Genomic DNA, 21,421 nt, shown 5'->3' on the forward strand with positions numbered 1-21,421 from the left:
CATTCAGAAAAATTCAATGTTAGAATTGTAAAATGTTTTTTTGTTGTAGAAAGTTCTCATTAAAAATAGTTTGCAATCAAGTCAAGCGCAGAAAGTGTAGAGTACTGTCTATAAAAAGTTCAGTTTTTAAAAACTCATATATCGCTGTTTTATTCTATCCCATTTTTAACTGAAAATTTTGCCATATTCATATGATATCGAGATTTGATTCAACTTCTAAGCTTTCAGATTAAAAAACCTAAATGAATGCTTTTGACTAATTAAGAAAAAAAACAAAATAAAAGTTTTTATGGCTATAATAACTCATGAATGAAAACACCACAAGCGTTTTCGACTTTTGTTCAGTTTTTTTCACTTCCCGCCTCGAGGAAAGATCGGAAAAATATGTGAGTTAAGCAATGAAACGTTTTTTTTTCACCGAAAATTTTATTTACATATTTTGCGGCGAAATGCAGTGAAATTACATAAATTCACTGCTTAGAAAAGGATGTTTGACTATTCTTGGAAAAATTTGCTGTGCGTCTTTTAATATATGTATCTTAACTTCGTTGGACAAAAAACAATTCGAAGCGTTTTATAAGCGGTAAATTTAAATTATTTCACACTAAGTTAAGCAGAGAATATACATATTTTCAGCGAATTCTTTACTGATCACGCAATTTTAACATTTTTTTCTTAGCGGTGAATTTATGTAAAATCACCATGTTGTGCGGTGAACTTATGTAATTTCACCACATTCACTTCCGATCTCACACACTTTTATTACTTTTTTCTAAGCTGCGACTTTATGTAAATTCACCACAAATATAAGCAGTGAATTTATTTAATTTCACCGTACACCGCTTATCACACATAGTTGGGACACTTTTTTTTCTAAGCGGTGGATTTATGTAATTTCACCGCTAAATTAAACGTGTCATTTCACCGCTACCAGGCGATAAAATTTTTTTGCCGCATTCACTTTTGGACTTTTTTGGTTTCCGATTTCCGATTTTCTGGTTCAGTTAATTTTTTCTCAAGTACAGTTATTCCGAATCTTTCTGTAATGCCTCCAGTACAGCTAACTCGAGGAAGAAACAGCAGCGTTTAACCAATGGCTGCTGGTGAATGGCTGAGATTGCTTACTGCAAAAAAATTGCTAAGGGAGCCAGGGTTCGGTTGTTTCAGTTCAGTTTGTTTTTCAGTTCTCTGGTCGAGAAAAAACTGGAAAAATATGTAAGATAAGCGGTAAAAAGTTTTTTCCACCGTAAATTGCGTATAAATGTTTGCACTGAAATGCGGTGAAATTATGTAATATCACCGCTAGAGTAAGCAGTAAACTTACAAAAAGTCACCACATTTCAGCGTTTAAAACAAAAGCCATACACGGATTTGAAACTCTCATCTCCTGCATGTCAGCCCTTTCTTATTCCACTGCGCCACCTTTCACTAATTTTTAGCGTATTTGTTTTAAATATAAATTAATTTGACTCTACTTTCTGTAAAAACATGCGCGTTGAATTTTTGTAATATTAGCCGTGAAATTACAAATTTTTGCGATGAAATGTGGGAACTTTTGTAATTTCACCGCTTATTCAAGTGGTCAAATTACAAAAATTCACCTATTATAAAAGCTTCAAAAAGATGTTTGACTATTCGTGGGTATTTTTTCTGTGCGTCTTTCAATGTATGTATCTTAACTTCGTTGGACAAAAAAATCGAAGCGTTTTCTAAGCGTTGAGTTTATGTTATTTCACCAATAAGTTAGGCAGCAAATTTCACCGAACTCACTGCTCTATCCTACACAATTTTGACACTTTTTTCCAAGCTGTGAAATTATATAATTTCACCACGAATATATTCGGTGAGTTTAGGTAATCTCACCTCATTCACCGCTTCTCTCACATAATTGGGACGCTTTTTTTTTCAAAGCGGTAAATTTATGCTATTTCACCGCTAAATTCAGCGACGAAATTATGTAATTTCACCGTATTCACCGCTTATCTTACCAAATTTTTTACATTCATCGCTTATCGTACATAATTTTACGTTCAATTGCGGTAACACCTCAACCCGGTTTTATTGGACTTCTTTGGTTTAGTTTTTTCCGATTTTTTGGATCAGTTGATATTTTTTTCTGGTAAGTTATTCCGAATTTTTCTGCAATGGCTCCAGTACAGCTAACTCGAAGAACCTTGCTAAGGGAGCCAGGGTTGGCGCCCTTGGAAATGTTGGACCTTTCAATTAATCGTTGGAGTAGTACTGCCAGGGTTGAATTTTTCCGGGAAGCCCAATGCAGCCAAAAAAGACCTAAGAGTTTTGAGCTGCATTCACCTAAAAAATACTCCCATTGCAGCCCCACTCTTACATCATTTTACCCCACTTGGCAGCCCAACTCTTACATCATTTTAACTCCTCAATCTTTTTGCGCCCATACCTGAAGACTGCCAGTCTTGAACCCACAACCTCTGTAACCTCAGCTGCGCTGTCCTAACCTCCATACCATCAATGCTTGTCCAATTCTTGACAGTCTGTATATATGAATAATACTTGTTAGATTTGCCGCTCTCAATAAATTACCCCCTCACTCTTACATCATTTTACCCCCTCAGAACAAATTACCCCCTCACTCTCATACCATTTTACCCTACTTGGCAGCCCAACTTTTATATCATTTTACCCCTCTGGTCAAATTAGCCCCTCACTCTTACACCATTTTACCCCCCTTGGCAGCCCAACTCTTACATCATTTTACCCCCTCTGAACAAATTATCCCACACTCTTACATAAATTTATCCCCCATAGACGAATTACCCCCCCCCACTCTTACAACAAAATGGGAGGCTTTAGGGAGGACATTTGACACGGGTGTGACATAATCGTTCATTCTGCTAATAAAACCCTAAAATTATTAGCTGCAATAAATTGACTTCCAAAATGCATTCAGTTTGGTCCAACCACCATACACTCTTGCATATGCTGGCCAGTTCTTTCTGCTGATGGAAGTTTCCCAATTAATGTGTTTTCCTCACGTATGCTTAAATTTTATAAAATCAAAACATAGCAATGTGAATCAAGCAAATGAAGTGCAGATCCACTGTAACTTTTGCTGCTTTCACTGATCTAGTTGGTCTCAAATTTGGCTTCAAAGAATATCTGCCAGATCATGGTCCACGTGGTTTGTAACTGGATGATGGCCTGGTTTCAGGCTACAATAAAAAATCAAAGAAGCACTTGATAACCTGAGGCAAGGTGATGGTCCTCATGGAAATTCTGTTAAAACAGGGAAAAAAATGGCGTTGAGGACCACTATCAAAATGCCCACCGTCAGTCCAAAATTGTAAAAAAAATGTTAGCAGTTTAATTTATCTTGCTGTTATTGGACCTTAGTAGTAAGATAATAGGGTACTAAGATGGGGGGGGGGGGGTTATCCTTCGAATTAATACGTGTAATAATAGGGGGTTATCCTTGGCGCTACATGTAAAACATTTGACTACGGCAGTGCATGGGTGATACGTGTAAACAAGCTTTCTTACGCTTTTATTCCTTTGCATTTGCGCCTTTCTCCGGTTTGTTAGATTTGTATGAAAAGATTGAATTGAAACCAAACTAAACACGCAAAACAAAATTAATATTTACACTGTGTATTACTACAAGCAGTTTCATCAAAATTGCATGCAGTTAAATTGGCATTAGTGCCGTCTTATTTTGCGTGCTTTTTCTTCTTTGCTGCTGCTTGCTTCTTCAGCTTCAAAGTTCATGGAGGGGTTATCAGGAGAGGAGCTTTCAACTGGCGTCAATATACGCAATATCACCAGTGTCAAAGTCAAATTCAATTATCAGCTCAGTTACTACTAAACCCGGGTCGGGAGTCTCCCAAGAACTGGTGGCGGAGTCTGGCACTGAGAGAGCGGCTGTTGAGGAAGTTTCGGACACTACAAAGTCATTATCCAACTCTGGACTAGAGCTGAGAAGTAAGTTTGAGTAACTATCATTATCAACCACCATCAACGGTCCCATAATGTCCGAAGTGTAGAATTTTTGTTCCACAGGGGAGAATATACCGTTTGTTATCGAACGCTGAAAGGCATATTTTGTTGGTAGTAACAGTTTCCAATACATGTTGATCGGACTTTATTTGTGTTTTTTCAGTGCGAAACACGTTCCCTGTTGTCATTGTGCTCAAGAAATCACCATGTCGGAGACCACCATGACTGGCCTTTGTTACTCCTTCAGCCGAATGTTTTTGACAATTTTCAGAGAAAAAACCTTTAATCAAGTCTTTTAATGATTACTGGCCCCCTATGTATATAATAAAAAAAACTAATACCATTCAGAAGGCTACTAAAAACCTTTGTAATTTAAAGACAGAACCAACATGCTTTATAATAAACAAAGAATACTTACTTTTTGAGAGTATTGAGTATAGTTTCGACTTTAAACATACAAACTCCGTAAAAAAAACTCCCGCATGTTTGTTCTTAAACTTGAGGTCTACTCGTTTGTTTTCTGTACTGTAAAAATAGTGATCATTCGGATAATTGGAGAAATCGGATTCGCTAACAACAGAAGCTGGCTTTCTTGCTAACTCCTAATAGATATCTGTAGTCCGGATTTTAATTAGTAAAATATCCATTTCACTATTCAACAAACGACAATCAAAATGAGCGCGCATTGTGTAATAATGGAAACTGTACACTTGATACTTGGCCAGATCAATTATAGTTGCTCCAATCATTGTTGGGGTATTCAAATAAATGTTTCTAGCGCAGAAAGAGAATGCGGCCAGGTTATCTCCGAATATCATGAAGTGGTCAAACTTGAATTTTGAAATGAAACTCAGAACTTGATCAGCATCTCACGAATTGGTAAACATACTTCGTCACTGTTTCGATTCTTAATTCTTACCATATACTGCATTGGTCATGGGTTTAAAATAGTTCTTTTCAAATTTATTGCTAGCGGCTGGAAGTTCATTACTTTGAGTGTAGTATAGGGTCCTAGCCATTTTACTTGTTTGAACTGTAAGACACGGTGTACTTTAGGTAAAATTAACCCAAGACTAACGCATAACTTGAGATGTTTGTAATGCAATACATAGCTCTTTGTCGAATAGCGTTTGAAGCAACTTTTTAATATTCGAGCTGGGTAGTCTGTGTTGTTCTTAACTCAAGTTGATACTCGCTCAATCAGTCATCTTGAACAGTTTCTTTTGTAGGGGCAAGAGGAGAGTCTCGGTGGTCATCGTGCAAGTGAACAGGGTAAATCAAGTCCAAATCAAGAAAATAACCAACTGAAGCGTTGTTAGGGGCATTGAGGATTTCGTTAAGTGTTATTTCTACGTTGAAAGGTGTATTCCACCACTGGTAGCCTGTCCATTTGCATGACACGTCCATCGAGATTATTTGCATATACACATAACCCCAAAAGTTGACTCATCAGAGGGCCTGTAATCTGATAAGTAGTTATTATTTGCAACAAAATGACGCTCCTTGTAAACAGAGGTTACACTTCCTCGTATTACTGGTTCATTCATGTCCAAAAGTTCTCGTTATGTCATCCGCTCAATGTTTGCCTTGCATATTTTTAAGTACGCTTCTTCTGCTATATTGGGAATAGTCTAGCAATGCATGCAGTCAAGTTTGTATGTTTGAAAGCTAAGTTGACGGTGAAACTCACATACACAGGCTAACCATGCGCAGTCCAGTTTAAGTAATGCGTCATGATAGTCTTGTAATGTTTTGCACACCAATAACTTCCACATCTGGTGAGCATAACTTAAATTTTCTTCACTAAAAGACAATTTTTTGCTTTCTAATGTTTTGCGCCATTCTGAGAGGGGTGGTATACATTCCTCAGGAAATTTGGTACGATCACATACATAAGAATAAGGATAATATCTTTTTTGTTTGAGCAAGTGTGCGTATGATTTGGAAACCGAGGGGAACATTGCTTTCATGGTATCGAAATGTGTGTCAGGCAACATTTCGACAAATTTTTCTAGCAAACTGTTCATTATTTTGTACAAATCGAGGAATCTTAAAAACTCGTAATCTTTTTGTTCTTCCTTCTTGAGTTGTTTTAGTATCAATCAGAACTCCGAATGTCATTGATATGTAATTCTCATCTGTTGACGGAATGACTTGTTTGATGTGGTAGACTCATAGTCGTTCAAAGCCAGACAAATATGATGTAGGTCATTTTTTTGTATGTTATGACCGAACAGGCGTGAAGTTGACATAGGGTTTCGCTCAATTATACTTTTCGTGTACCCAGCCCAACAATTGACCACTAAAATGACAATTGTTTAAATCTATGCTCTCTTCGGGGTCAAGCTCGCGGTCCATTAGTTATTCTCATATCCAACAGTGTGTTGCGCTATTTTTCTCCAAATTTCTACGATTTCTTTTGTAGAAAAGGAAACTATTTTTTTGCGTTCATGTATGTCCCTTGCTAACAATTGCAGCATGCGAGCAAAGTTACCCATACAAGCTTCTGAGCTGTCCACATGATTAAAAAAGGGTATATTTCAGTGATGATCAACAACAGTCAAGGCAAATCCACATGGTTCGTGCTTCTCAATAACGCGAGTAGTTGATGATTGCTCAGTTGCTGCATCACATCCAGCGACGGCTGGAGGAAACATTCGAAACTGAAATAAATGACAAGTGGAGCAAATCACGTGGCTGAAAAATTTGAGATCTTGTATTCGATTTTATCTGGCAATGGCTTTTGAATAATTGCAGGGGCAATTAAATGACAATTTTCAGTATAAATATTATAGCTTTCCAGTGCATCACGACACAACTAGAAAATATTACGACAAATGCGGTAACCAAATCTGAATTTCAAGTCTCTAACTTTATAAACGACTTTCACAAGGTCAGTAATGAGAACATAGCGATAAATGTCGGCATCATAAAGTTAAAAATCCAAAACAAAATCCTATTCAAAAGAGGAGACTCACAGAGGATAAAGATGGGTTTCAAAGGCTATCATTTGCTCAGATCCCATTGGCATTTCAAATTCAATCACAGGTTGGTGAATGTTGTCTTGTTGCCATGTTGCACGAGATGTTTTGTTAATATGAAATTTCATGTCATCTCTATCGAGACTGATTCCATGATGCGCAGGTTACGTTGCCACGAACCAATAATTAAAACAATTGGCATCGTCGTAATTTCGATTGTTGAGTATTCCGTGACAGTTTGAGAGTTTATGGGATAAAGCAAGATAGGATGAGCCGCGAAACGGTCGGTAGCGGGCGAACTTGAAGATGAGTTTGATTGTTTTTTCAACAACTCATCCACTTCCGGATGAAGCAAACGTAGGCCAGACGGTCATCGTTTTCTCCACCATGCTCCAGTACAAATCGCCTTTGAAACCCTCAATGTAAATCGGCGCCATGAGAAGTTTGGCGTAAATTTCGATGAGCTCCTCCGTTTTGGTTGAGTTTTATCTTGATGCAGCTTCAATAACTGTATTTTTACCGCAAATTGTACTCTCTGTGGGCCTTGGTTCAGCCGTTGCTTCATTAAGGTTGCAATTGCAGATCTCTGATTCAGCATGAAGCTCTCAAGATCTCTGTCAGCTGTATTATTGACCATTTCGTAAGTTTATAACACAACGTTGAAAGTTGTCTCCGTTGTAGCCTCCTTCGGGTCCAAATACAGGCAGCAATCAAAGGAGTTCATATACTGCGCATATAGGTGCGCATCATTGAATCCCAGGAAGCACGATCGGCAGCAGTTTGTAAACTTAGAGCGGCAAGTTCACATATGCTGTTCCAGTTTGGACAGTTTGCGTGAATTGAAAACACATAGGGAACAGTTGTACACAAAAAGGCCAACTTCGTCTCGAGGAAAATTATGTTGATGTCTTGAACGGTTCCCACTAGTGCTAAACGTAGCGGAACAGAAGTTGCAGGAATAGACCATTTCTAATAGTATTGACGAATTTCAAATTCTTGCAAAATTTTGACAACAAATAGATAAATTGGATATGACTAAGGTCACCAAATTTAAAGCACGAAAGTAATTTTTGAGCGCCAAATTCAAAACTTCAAAATGCTGAAATCTGATTGGTCGGTTTTGGCGGATAACTTTATTTCAAAATTCTGTTAGTTATGAGAAAAAAAGATGTGTTTTGAACACTCCATTGCAATCGTATGTCAAAATATACCACCATAAAGAACCCTAACGAGTCATCGCGGGTCATCGTTTGCTTCAAAAAATGTTTTTCAAGAAGTTGGCAAAATATGATAATTTTAAAAACTGTAATAAAATGCGCTATTTCATACATTTTCAAATACGGTTGGTTAGAGTTGTCATACCTTGTTAAGTGTGCTGAGCCAAAAAAGCTCCCAGTGCCAAAAAATAGGCTCATATAAAATACCCATCTAAAAAGGGCTCAAAAATGAGCAGAAAAAAGTTTGTTTTCCTGTCAATCAAGTCATTAATTAACAATTACATGACAATTATATGACATAAACATTTGTCTTTTTTCTGAGGCTTTTCTTGATGACAGCTGTTATAAGATTAATTTGCACTGAGGACCCAAAAGCCCGAAAGTATAAAGAAACCCATTCTAACATCTTCCCTTAGGGTACTTCATATGCTAAATATTGCCAGAGGATAATGTGAAAATAATTGCCAGATGTTTTGAAAATCAGTGAGGGAGCCGTTTGTTGTTGATGGTGTCTATGAGCAATAATGTCAGGCATCAAACTGTGATTACAAAACCCTTGCAGATTTTTGAAAATATTTTTCAATAATTAGTATTTGGGTTAATTAACCCTGAATTAGTCGTTAATTAGGGGCTAATTATCTCCATAACGAGTGAGTAAAATCTGACAAGTATGATGAGAAGTTTCGTACCTTAGCGCATGCTGAGGCTTACTGAGCAATCATTTTCATCCCAAGTATTTTTTGGAACGCTCTTTTTTGGGGTCAAAGGTCAGAAGTCATGTGTTTTTTTTTGTTTTTTTTTGTAAACAAACGTGTTCTTTTTCTTTCTCTTGATCCACAAGTAACAAATGGGAGGTGATTCTAGTGTAAGCTTAAGAGTTCATCCAGTGAATTAGGTGTCAAAATTTGACGTTTGAAAGGCATTCAAAAATTGACATTTGCCGTTAGAAAGACGTTTCGAAAATTTTCTTTGACTGTTTTCTTTTTTGAATAATTTTTTTTAATTATGAACTTAACTTAGAATTCATTCCATGTTACAGTTGTGGCATGGAGGTAGCATGTCATTAGCGTCAATAAAGCGTAATCTAACAAATGGCTATATTTTATGTTTAATATATAATGTTAACAGAAAATTTTTTTTGATTGAGAAGAGTATTTCTGGATATACTATTAAAAAATAACACCACGTCACATTAATTGCAGGAGTCGAATAATTGTTAGGAAGCGAATTTGTATGTTTACGTCGTAATGAAAATCCTTTCTGAACTTGTTCGAACTTGATCAGTAAACAAATTATAATATCTTTGGCTCAGCAGGCTTGAAACTACAAAAACAGATATCAAAAGTTTAATTCAGCTCTCGGAAAAATGAAATCATACTTTTTTGAAACAAATTCAAGTTGGAATCTCACAAATTAAAAATAAAAGTGTTTTGTGGTGATTCATGAAGTTTTATTTTTAAGTTAATTAATCAAATATTTCCATTAAAGAATTCTCAGGTAGCCTTTTCTTTGGTGCATTGCAATTCTTTGGCGTGTGTAAGACACCAAAAACACGTGATGGTTCTGGTGTTTGAAATTGTGCTGATAAAAGTAACGCTCTCTCAAACTGGTTTTCATTGAGTAGGGCCGTAGAATTATTCTTGTTAATTCCCGCAAATAGATATGGACTAGATGTCGGTGTCAAACTGAGACTCGAATCAACTGCTGGTGTTACTGGAAAGCATGCTGTAACAAATTGAGATTGAATTTCTGGGAGCAAGGCGATGAATTTATGTCTCATGTGTCAGCTTAAATTTCGCAAGCTTAATCAGCCACTATCTGGTTTTCGAACAGAGTCACACAGTTGCAATCGTGACGAAACAAAATGCGTTTAACGTCGTCAGTTAATGCCTCCATGTCAATATGTTGAAATTTTGGCAAAATTTTTGGAGGTAATTGTCCCCCTGATTTAATAAGACTGCATTCTGCTGGTTCTGTTTTCTCTGGTAAAGGAGCAATTGCGTTAATGAAAAGCTTAGGTATCAAGCAGTGCTGGTAAGTTTGCCAAACTTCACTTCGTCTCTTCTGTTGAATCAGCACAACCAAAGTTTTTGTGCACTGTCTGATAAATCAATGTTCGCTTCAAAGAAATTACAGACTCAGCAAGTATGTGAATGGATATAATTAATCGTACAAAATTTGAGAATGAAATGAAAACCATTTTGATAGAAGACGGTTGAAGAATAGTGTTTGAACTTTTGTCTGGTAACGAACTCTTGAATGAAAGCAAATTGAATTGCACGCAAGCTCTAAAGAAAATGAACAATTATTTTAAATGTTGTTTTGTACAAGGTGTAATTCAAATATTTATGTCTTGGGTCTAATTTGATTTATTTTTTGGTAGTGTATATGCTCTGTTGTATGCTCTAAATTTGATTATTATACATGAGTTGATACATTCTATAGTGTGTAGTTGCAGAACTCAATTCTAATCTAGAAAGTATTTCATTATTAGCATTTCATTGTGCACTTGTACTTGTTTAATCTTATCAGAATTCATTTACTGCTGTTATGTAGGTTCACATGTGCTTCTAATTATATCAAAATACACACCCAGGTTCACATTTTTTCCAAGTTATAAACAAATGGTCCGCATTTAATTCCATTAAACAGGAAACAGTGTACACTGCACTCCTCAATGACGTCAAAGAAACATCTAAAGTCATATCTGTTTTCTCTATAGAAACAAAACATATGGTCTGCATATAAATCCAATCAACAGGAAACAGTGTACACTGCACTCCTCAATGACGTCAAAGAAACATCTAAGGTCATATCTGTTTTCTCGCTGGAACCAAAACATATTGTCCGCATATAATTTCAATAAAACAGGAAACAGTGTACACTGCACCGCTGGTCCAAGTAGACACATAGGGTCACATCTAACTTCTCTATAGAACGAAAACATATGGTCCGCATACAATTCCAATGAAACGCGAAACAGTGTACACTGCACCACTGGTCCAAGCACACACCTAGAATCACGTCTGTTTTACGGAAGACATAAATTTTCTATAAAATGGAGCCGTTTCGCACTCAGGATCACATCTGTATCAAATTAAAAACGAACAAAGCTTTATCTAAGGTCACAGCTGAAGTTAATTATGCCATATTTGAACAACAGACAGACTGAAGTACGCCATAGGCGTACTTCAGACTGTATTCACAAATAATTTGAATTTAATTAGGCAATTTGACGACGCTAGTTTAATTACAACTTGACGCCGTCATTCAATTGGATTTTCAAACATTATAACACTTGAAAGTAATAAAACAAGCTGCACACTATGCCTTTCACGTTCACTAAAGACACAGAGTTTGAGAATTGTTATTTCGATGTTTCCAAAACTGATAAGCGCTTAATCAGGGCTACGCTGAAAACCTATGAAAAAACAAGGACATATGTTTTTCTGAAATTGTTCAAAAAAGCAACAGCCGAATACGAGTTTGAACAGAGAATTTCGTTAATTCTTGGAGAATTTAAAAATTTTATGAGCTCAGCTAGCAAAATACAGAACTCGGTGACGGATCAGCAGTCATCAACAAAACCACCACTAGCAAAGAAACCAAAAACTCAAAAAGAAAGAAGTTGTCAACAACGATGGTTGAACCGATGTTTCAGCGTTCTCCAAATTACTTTAATTAATTTCAAAACAGTTCAATTTTCTCATTATGGAAGAGAAACCTAGCTTTACTATTGGAAAACTTTATGCATTGTGTGCCCAATTAGATTCACTAATTTTGCACTTTAGTAAATAGCCATTACCACGTTTTGATTGATACAACTACTTTTGAAAACGACACATTGAAACGATATTAGAGCTTTCTTGTGCCTTGTATTTATACAGCTTTCCAATTCTTCTTTTGGACTGCACCGAAAATGGAGACTATGGAGATCTGTTTTCAAAGCTTATATTAGCAATCGAATTCAACAGATCTGCAGAAAAACTGATTCACGGTCAGTACGCAAACGACTGCCAGCTTTTGCTAACAACAACAAATTATCGAAAAGCAGATCTACAAAACAAACAAATTTCAACTCCAAACAGAGTGCCAAGATGCCGATAGTTGCCCAAAAGACTATCTACAATTCCCGGCCTCCATCAGAACAAATTCAATCTAATTTTATCAATAGTGAAACTTTACGAAGAGTTGAAACAACTTTGAATGGTCCTCATTCTGGTGCTTTTTGTCAAATAATGGGTTTTTTTATGAGTGGATATTGAAAATTGAATATCGATTGTTCTGAGTGTTCTCTTGGTGTATGCAGAAAAAACAAAAATGTTTTGAAAAAAAATTTTTTTTCAAGTTACTAGGATTAGAAAATCATATGTATAACAAAATCAATCAATTCATTATCGTTAATATTCTTTTTGAGCATTTAAAACAAAATGATCAATATAAATACAAAAAAGTCAACAAAGCCTAGAGTTTGCACTTTGAATTGGTTGATTCTCCAAGAGTTGATAAATGTTGTGAATGTTCCCAACAGAAATGATTCTTTGTTATAGTTGTTTGTACGATGAAATTGTCTGAACAAAGGGATCCACAAACAAAAGTTGGTTGTTTTTTTTTGCATAACAGTAACCGGTGAGTACCAATGTTTTCAGCAGTTGCTGCATTAACAATAAGGAAGCTGTTTCTGTTCATTTTTCTGGACAGTTGTTGGCCGCAAACACGCCATGGAGTTTATATTTAAGAGTTTTGCGGTTTTGGATTAAATCATTAATAACATGTTCGTCCATCATTAATTTGTCAGAATGTGATTCTTTGATACTTTTTTTCTTTCACTTTCAGCCAAAAATTGTGCTCGCTTCTTCGCCAATAATAAATATCATTAAATTGTTCGGTATGGCCGCAGAAAATTTCAATTCAATAGAAATTGACAACATTGTAAGCTCACGGTAAAAAAAATCAAGGGATGCTTGTTGGGTGCTGGTCAAATCAAAAACCATTATGAAATGGTTCGGGTAATCTCTCAAATTTATTCCATGACCATTGTCGATGTAAGCTAAATCCGGTATTTACTAAAGTAAAGACGTTTGCCATCAAGTGTTGATATCGGACTGTCTGCCACAGGTAAGTTTTTTCGGTAATTATCAATCTGCTCAGGGTCGAATTTGCGGAAATCTTATGGTTTTTGTCTGTTGTTACCAAGAAACGCATCGTGTTCAGACAACTTGCTAGTCTACAAATTGGTTCTCTGACATAAATAACTTCTTGTTTTCAACAGTGGAGACCCGTGGACGCCAGAAATGATTTTGTTACAGTCTCTAGGTGAGGATACGAAATTGGATATTTTAATAAAGTTTTTTTCAATAGCCGACACAACACCATCTTTCAAGCTCCTCTTGCGCTCAACTTAGTACTAATCAGCTTCAACAATTTTTACTTCGTAGTGCTTGGCTTCATCGTCAGACATTATGACGAAATCATCTATCGGCGTCCAAAAGTAATGGGAAGTGTCACACCACTTAGAAAATTTCTATCACAAGTAAAAATGTCGACTGCAACTTTACCGTAGTATGTGCACTCAGCTGATTGCCTCACTAAACTTTTCATTCTGTTCACTTCTGATAAGCCAACCAGGTGTTTTTGCATCTTTGTTATGTGAGAATTCTGTTTAGCAGTAACTTTTTTGAGCATAGATTCCGTTAGCGTTTGAAGTTTTTAGTCCATTAGCAGACACTGTACAGTCAGAGAAGAGTAAATAAACACATTATTCCAAAAAAAGGGAGCAGATGTCTTCGTAACATCTGTTGCTCCTCCTGCGTAACATCTCAAATCATCTTCTGATGACTGGACAAGTTTACATTCCACTTCCAAGAAAAATTTCTGTAAGTCAATAAAATTATTTCGGTCACCGGTAACATCAATGGGTAAATTTGGACTGTAGACTGAGCCCATATTTTGACAAAAACTACCATCAAAATTTACTAGGAGACAAGGTTTTTCGAATAAATCTAAAGAACTATAGGTTGCTTCTAATTAGCGATCATCGTTCACTCTGCCAAAAAAAGTCTGACCGACTTCTTTTTGGAGCTCTGTGCGTCGAAATGGTGTTTTTTCGTTTGTTGGTTGCTTTCTGTGGCTTAATTTGTAGTGACTTCCTCCGACCCAATGTATTCTGTTGAGATCCTCTGTCGGTTTTTGACAGTTCGTCAGATTGTTTTTTACACGCCAGTTTAGGAGATTATTTGCTTCCAACTACATGCAAAACCTCTGGATAACTTCGTCTCAAGGGCTTTTTCCCGATATGCTTCACTGTAGGCAAAAAAACGACCTGCTAAATGCAGAGCGACACGTCCAAGGCCTTCAGCTGAAGCTCCAAAACCACTTCCTTTTTGGCCATAATGTCCTGAAAAATGAGGCAAAGACGTCACTTGATTAGCATAATGTGAATCAGTTTTGAGGGGAATTTTTTCTGAATTGTAGTGTTAGAATCACATTTCCAGTTGCCAAAAAAGAACTAATTGCCCTGTTTCCATTCTCAGTTCAATTGAAATCGATTGAATAGTGTTAGTTAGGAGCTTCTTATTGTCTAAATTTGTAAAAAAAATATCCGATGAATTGATTCAAGCTCACAAACACTACCGTATTCTAGACGTTATTTTCAGTTAATCACTAACAAAAGAGGAGCCTTAGTGTCACCGTTGTATTGATAATCTTTTATATTGGTGTAGATTAGATGCTTTCCAGGACAAAATTCAGCCGGGCATTCCTCATAATAATCTTTTGTATCATCACTTTTCATAATATGTTTGCATTGGGAATGATTTTGTACCAAATATGTAATCCATTGCCGTCAGGAATACCCTTAAATCCAAAAATGCATGGAATTGCTTTGCTGGGAGATGTAATTCCTTCCTTCATACTTGCCAAATAAATTTTAATCTTTCCCAGAGCTCTTCAACTCTTTGAATGAAAAATGAGGCAGTCTAATTGTCCGTTTAATTGTAGCAAAAAAAGTGCCACTGTATCAAAGATTCCTGGCACAAAACTAAAGTGTTGACCTGAATAAGATCTAGAAACAACATTGGCTCCAGAAGACATCGTTTGGAAATCTTTATAGTCTTTTAAGTTGTACACAATTAGATTTTCTTTTACTTTGTTTTCTATTTTTGTTGGGAATATGATTTCACTTAGCGCCACTCCCCAACCCTCTGCAAGTTGAATTTTTTCATTAAGAGCATTCCGAAAGGTTGCAAGTGTGTTTGTATCAAATATTTCTATTGAAGCTGATGAAACAACGTGAACTGTAAACTCGTCTTCAAACCGGTTGTTGGACAGTTTTTACGAGAAGGGGCCTGACAAGTTGTAATTCAGGTTGATAAAATTTTCCTTGATATGATTTTTTGTCTACGTTGATTAAGGAGTATGTTCGTGGGCCTAAAGTCTGTGTTCCCGTTATTTCAAAGAATTCGCTTGTTAACAATTGCTTGTGACTTTTCCTGAATGCTTTATCTTTTTTGACGACTCTCACAAAGTCTCCCATGTAAAACTTGTGCTTCTGAGTTGAGCTTGTTTGTGCTGCCAATTACACTAGCCGTGGCACATCTTTTTTTGTAACTTTGTTAGGAGAAATTTTAGTTACTCGATTGACTCTTGAAATGATTGTTTTCACAAATTGGTCTAATTGGTCAATGTAGCTATAGGTTCACTTTTCTTCACGTTACCGACGAATTATCGAATTATCTTTTTGGGAGATCTAATGGTCCTCTCTGCAAAAGCTGACTTTTTCGCTGAAAGTACTTTAAAAATTAATTCCACGTTTGATACACAATTGTTTGAATGCTCCAAGAAAGTTCGGACCATCATCAACCCATACTTTTTCGGGCTGTTTGTTTTTGATCGTCTGTTTGAAAGCTTCAAATGCTTCTGTCGCATCCTTTGTTTTTAATGGTTCCACTTGTAAATATCTTGACAAACAATCAACCGCTATTAAAAGATTCGTTATATTGCAGTTATACTTTGCCAGTTTATCAACTTGTGCCAAATCCCGAGACCAAATTTTGTTAGTGTCTTTTACAAAAACTTTAATTCTCGGAAATTTTAATCGAATTGAACGGTACTTTGTGAAAGAGGGCTTTGGCTACACATAGAACAGGAGTTTACCTATAGGGAGCTTGCTTTGAGTCTACAGTCCCGTTATGCTTCCATGCGAAGCTGGTCGTTTTAAATAAAACTGATCCAATTTTTTAATTTCTGGAAAAAAGGACTACATTTTCTGACTGGTCTCTTCTTTGTCGGTCATTTGGTCCGTTTCTTCTTTATATGTTTTTTTGGTTGGTTTTGAGCCACTGGTTCTCCACTAGAGAAGAACTCCTGTCGACTGGGTTGTTCACTTTCAGACGAGGCTTCCAAATTTTACTTGGCATATGTGTTTGCAACAAATTGAGTTGAGATATAAAGAGCAATTAAAATTTTTGAGTAGTTTGCAATGTCAGTTTTTTTAGTTGGTTGCTGTAGATTGTACAGAAATGTCGAAGCTTTAACGCCCAGTTTTTCTCCATTAACTTGAATAACGTCATTCAACTCTATGGTTACTGTGTCAGATTGATTAATCAAGCCATGTATGAGTTTTGAAATTTTGATTTGGTTTATATTTATGAATTCCTGCTCTATCAAAATGGAGACGAAATCTTTGCTTTTTTGTTTCATCTCCGGTTCAATCTCGCTCTCTTCGCTCATGGGTTCGGTTTTTTCCGCTTCTCCTGTTTCAATCACTTTGTTTGCAGTCTCAACCGGTTCAAGTGTTTCTCTGCTTTTTTCATTGAGTTTGACTGGTTTCTCTGAAAAAGAGTCAGCTGTGCAGCTATCTGTTTATTAAGGGGATTGTCCAAAAGTTTTTTTTTTACCGGTTGATGTGAAGCAGACATTCGTTTTTGAATTAAAATGAATTCTTCGGTGTGCATTACGATTTTGCCAAATAACGATAACAAGCGAAACCAACAGTTTTGATCAAATCTGTTCCTTTACCAAAAAGTTGCTTCTTTTCTTTCAAACTTGTTTGTCTAGACAAAAGTTGTCTGAATTATTTTTTATAAGCTTCTGAAAAACTTTTTCTATTGGAATATTACCGTTGACAATGTTGAGCAAACATTCGCAAAAAAATATAATTAAATTATTTGGAGCTCTCTCGATCTTCTCTTTTAATTTTGTATCCGATATGCCTAGCAGCCGCCCCAGCATACAAACCTATTTCTCTCTGGTCGCTCAGACTTGTGAAAACAGCTCTAGCTGATGGCAGATAAAAAATTGATTGTCCTGGAGAAACAATATTTGAACAGTAGCGCAAAACGTCTGATGTTTTGGGATCCGAATCAATTAATAAATGATCAAACGGATCTATATTTGGTTGCTAGCTCATAGCTTTCTTTTAAAAATTGTGCATTTTTCGACTGTCGACCAATAAAACTAATTTGCTGTGTGTCACCTGGTGATTTAAACAATATAGTATGTGTTGTAATTAGATCAATTGTTCTGGACCATCTGCTTTGCTGGAACAAATTGTGTTTACTATAAATTACACTGATATTTCTTAGTCGCCCTACAGTTGCTAATTTTGAAATTTTTTTGGCACTAAAAATTTCTTCACATGAATCATCAAGCACAAGAAGGTAATTCTCTAACTCTGAAATGAATTCAAAATTAGAGAATTTTTTAAAATGTATGTTCAGTTTCTTTTTTTACGATTGCAATTTTGGCTGATCATGCTGACAAAAAATATAAATTGTTTAAAATTCTGGGAAAATGTGCCAACTAAAAACATTATAAAAATGAGCTCTGCTTTTCCCCAACTAGATGGCCCGCAAACAGCCATGAACAGCCGGTCAGAGGTGGAAAAAATTTTATTCATAAATTTGAATTTGGAAGAGTGTATCCAACTGTACAAGAGAGAAGTGAAAACCAAAATGTGGATTCTTCACAGTCAAGACTGAAAAAAAACCAGTTTGGCGAGAGACACAGTTATAAGAGACACTGTTATGATTTGTGTAAAGTATACAAACTCTGATTGAGGCAATTTCAAATTGCAAAACCTCCAAGATTGTCTTTCTTGGTGGTCGGCGTCAAAAACCATGTCAGTTATGTCTCCGCCCAAATCTAGTTGATCTTCGGTTTCAATCATTTTGAAGTAAAATTATTCAAAAAATGAATTGCTTTTCAAAAACGTTAAACATTTTTCAACAATGAAAAATTCATAAGATACATATCCAGAGTCTTTGTCTCCTTGTTTGTAAGTGATCGCATAGTTTGCATTTATAGAATCTCGTTCATCTCTAAAACAATTGACTCTACGTTGTTCTCATTAATGAGCTGCTTGATGTCATCGGGAAGAGTCTCATCGTCCAGGGACATCAGAACTGGTACTGCACGCTTGGGCGTTGGTAAAAAGATTATTTTCAACCTTTTCATTTTTTCATGTATGGACATGGTAGAATTGAAAACACACCAGTAGTGAATGATATTTCTTGAAAGTTTCTATTTAAGCACCAGCACACACAATCTGCTGATTTCTCAAAACTGTTTGGCCTCTGTTGTCATATTTTTCTTCCCTGATAAGAGTAACCATCAACTGTTTTTTAGGCGTTATGCAACTGTGTAAAATGTCAGATTTGGAGACAAATTCACATAGAGTATAGACGGAATTCGTTTCTCCAACCGACGACTCATTCGTCAGCCGCTGGTAACAAAGTTTTGTCTTCTCCTTTGTCCAATGGTTGCTTCTTTGTCGTTTTGGGCCACTCAATGCATGTATTTTACAAACTGGTAACTCCTGATATAATTTCAATTGTTCAATTTTTGGGAAAAACAAAGTTTTCAAGTTAATAACGTTCCTCTGTAACAGTAGCCGTAAAATTTCCGTTTTTCCTGATGCTTTTGCTTAAAAAACAGAAAAGGGAAATTGAAGAACTATACTTTGAAAAATGAGTTGCAAATAATGGTTAGGGTACTCTCCTGTCTACCAGAAGAGACCATGAGAAAACTAACTTAGAAATTCACAGGAAAGATCGTTGCTCACTCAAAGAAATATTGTGAAACGAGTTTGAAGGTGAAAATGAAATTGTATCGTTCTAATTTTTGGTAGATAACGCAAGCCTTTTTTTTAAAAATCCAGATTTTTTACTTCGAAAGCCTTCGAAATTAAGAACAACCGCTCCGGATTTCAACATTCCAGCAAATTGAATATACTTTTTTTGAAGGATTTTACGTATAAACAAAAGCAATTCCAGCCACATGAAAGGGGGTCCTCATTTATCAATGGACAAGGTAAAAAGTAGGAATAGCTTGGACCCTTTTCACTATATTCATAAACAAAACCGGAAAGGTCGTGAAGTACCGCATGCAGTCTTAAAATTTGGAACGATATAAAATTTTTGTGAAGGGCTGAATTGTCGATAACTATGAAACCACCACATGGTTGTAGTTTCAAAGCTATATCTAAATCAATCTCAGGATACCAATGAAGACAAGTAGCTAAAAAGAATAAAACCATTGACCATATTGTGAATATTCTTTTTCGAATTCCTAATAAATTTCGTGAAAACTCCGCAAATTAACTGTAGCAATGGTAGCTATATGATTTTGTAAATGGTCACTGCAAACTGACTCTAGCCAGCCTTTTCCACCCAAATCATCCTACACGCGGAAGAAAGGTAGTTTACTTGTATCACCCACGCACGGCCGTAGTCAAAAGTTTTACATGGAGCGCCGCCATGGATAAGCCCCTATATCACACGTAATAATTCGAAGGATAACCCCCCTATCTTAGTACCCTATTATCTTACTACTGACCTTCCAATTTGGTGGTAGTGTGAAAAAAAATATTCAAAGAATCTCAATAGTGCGTGAAGCTCGTTTCTCCAACCGACGACTCATTTGTCAGCCGCTGTTAACAAAATTTTGCCTTCTCCTTTGTCCAATGGTTGCTTCTTTGTCGTTTTGGGCCACTCAATGCATGTATTTTACAACCTGATAACTGCCGATATAATTTCAAGAGTTCAATTTTTGGGAAAAACAAAGTTTACAAGTTGATAACGTTCCTCTGTAACAGTAGCTGTTAAATTTCCGTTTTTCCGGATGCTCTTGCGTAAAAATCAGAAAAGGGAAATTGAAGAACTATACTTTGAAGAATCGGTTGCAAATAATGATTAGGGTACTCTCCTGTCTACCACGAGATACCATGAAAAAATTAGATATCCACAGGAAAGACCTTTGCTTACTCAAAGAAAGTATGTGAAACGGGTTTGAAGGTGAAAATGAAATTGTATCGTTGTAATTTTTGGTAGATAACGCAAGCTTTTTTTTATAAATCCAGATTTTTTTACTTGGAAAGCCTTCGAAATTAAGAACAACCGCTCCGGATTTCAACATTCCTGCAAACTGATTATACTTTTTTTTGAAGTTTTTTACGTATAAACAAAAGCAATTCCAGTCACATGACCCAGGTATTCATTTATCACTGGACAAGGTAAAACGTAGGAATAGCTTGGACCCTTTTCACTATATTCATAAACAAAACCGGAAACGTCGTGAATATCCGCATGCAGTCTTAAAATTTTGAACAATTTAAAATTTTTGTGGAAGGCTGAATTGTCGATGCCTATCAAACCACCACATGGTTGTAGTTTCAAAGCTATATCTAAATCAATCTCAGGATCCAAATGAAGACAACTAGCTAAAAAGAATAAATTCGATGACCATATTGTGAATATTCTTCTTCGATTTCCTTATAAGTTTCGTGAATACTCCTCAAATCAACTGTAGCAATGGTAGCCATATGATTTTGTAAATGCTCACTGAAAACTGACTCTAGCCAGCCTTTTCCCCCCAAATCAATCTACACGCGGAAGAAGGGTAGCTTACATGTATCACCCATGCACGGCCGTAGTCAAACGTTTTACATGTAGCGCCGCCAAGGATAACCCCCTATATCACACGTATTAATTCGAAGGATAACCCCCCTTTCTTAGTACACTATTATCTTACTACTGACCTTCCAATTTGGTGGTAGTGTGAAAAAAAGTATTCAAAGAATCTCAATAGTGCGTGAAACTCAAGTATTTCCAATGACACTAAATATTTTTTGGGCACTAAGAGTTGTTGTCTTTTTGTTCCCCAAGAAGCTTGGCAATCATAAGGAAAACCAAATGAATAAGTGGAGGCCCGTTTAATGCACCAATTCATGCCTTGGGTACTGCTCTATCTCCGAAC

The 21,421-nt window shown here is 36.2% G+C and overlaps 1 protein-coding gene across 1 annotated transcript in view; it reads right to left on the reverse strand.

Moving 5' to 3' along the window:
* LOC142338415 (non-selective voltage-gated ion channel VDAC2-like) overlaps positions 1-10,124 on the reverse strand; it is a 420,938-nt gene extending 410,814 nt beyond the window's left edge. Inside the window, exon 1 of the mRNA XM_075388175.1 lies at positions 10,114-10,124. The gene's annotated coding sequence lies outside the window, so the exon portion shown is untranslated. The remainder of the gene's footprint in view (positions 1-10,113) is intronic.
* Positions 10,125-21,421: the final 11,297 nt, after the last annotated feature.

The sequence above is a fragment of the Convolutriloba macropyga genome, chromosome 1 (assembly GCF_964194025.1).
Source record: "Convolutriloba macropyga chromosome 1, txConMacr16.3, whole genome shotgun sequence".
Classification (NCBI taxonomy): Eukaryota; Metazoa; Xenacoelomorpha; order Acoela; family Convolutidae; genus Convolutriloba; species Convolutriloba macropyga.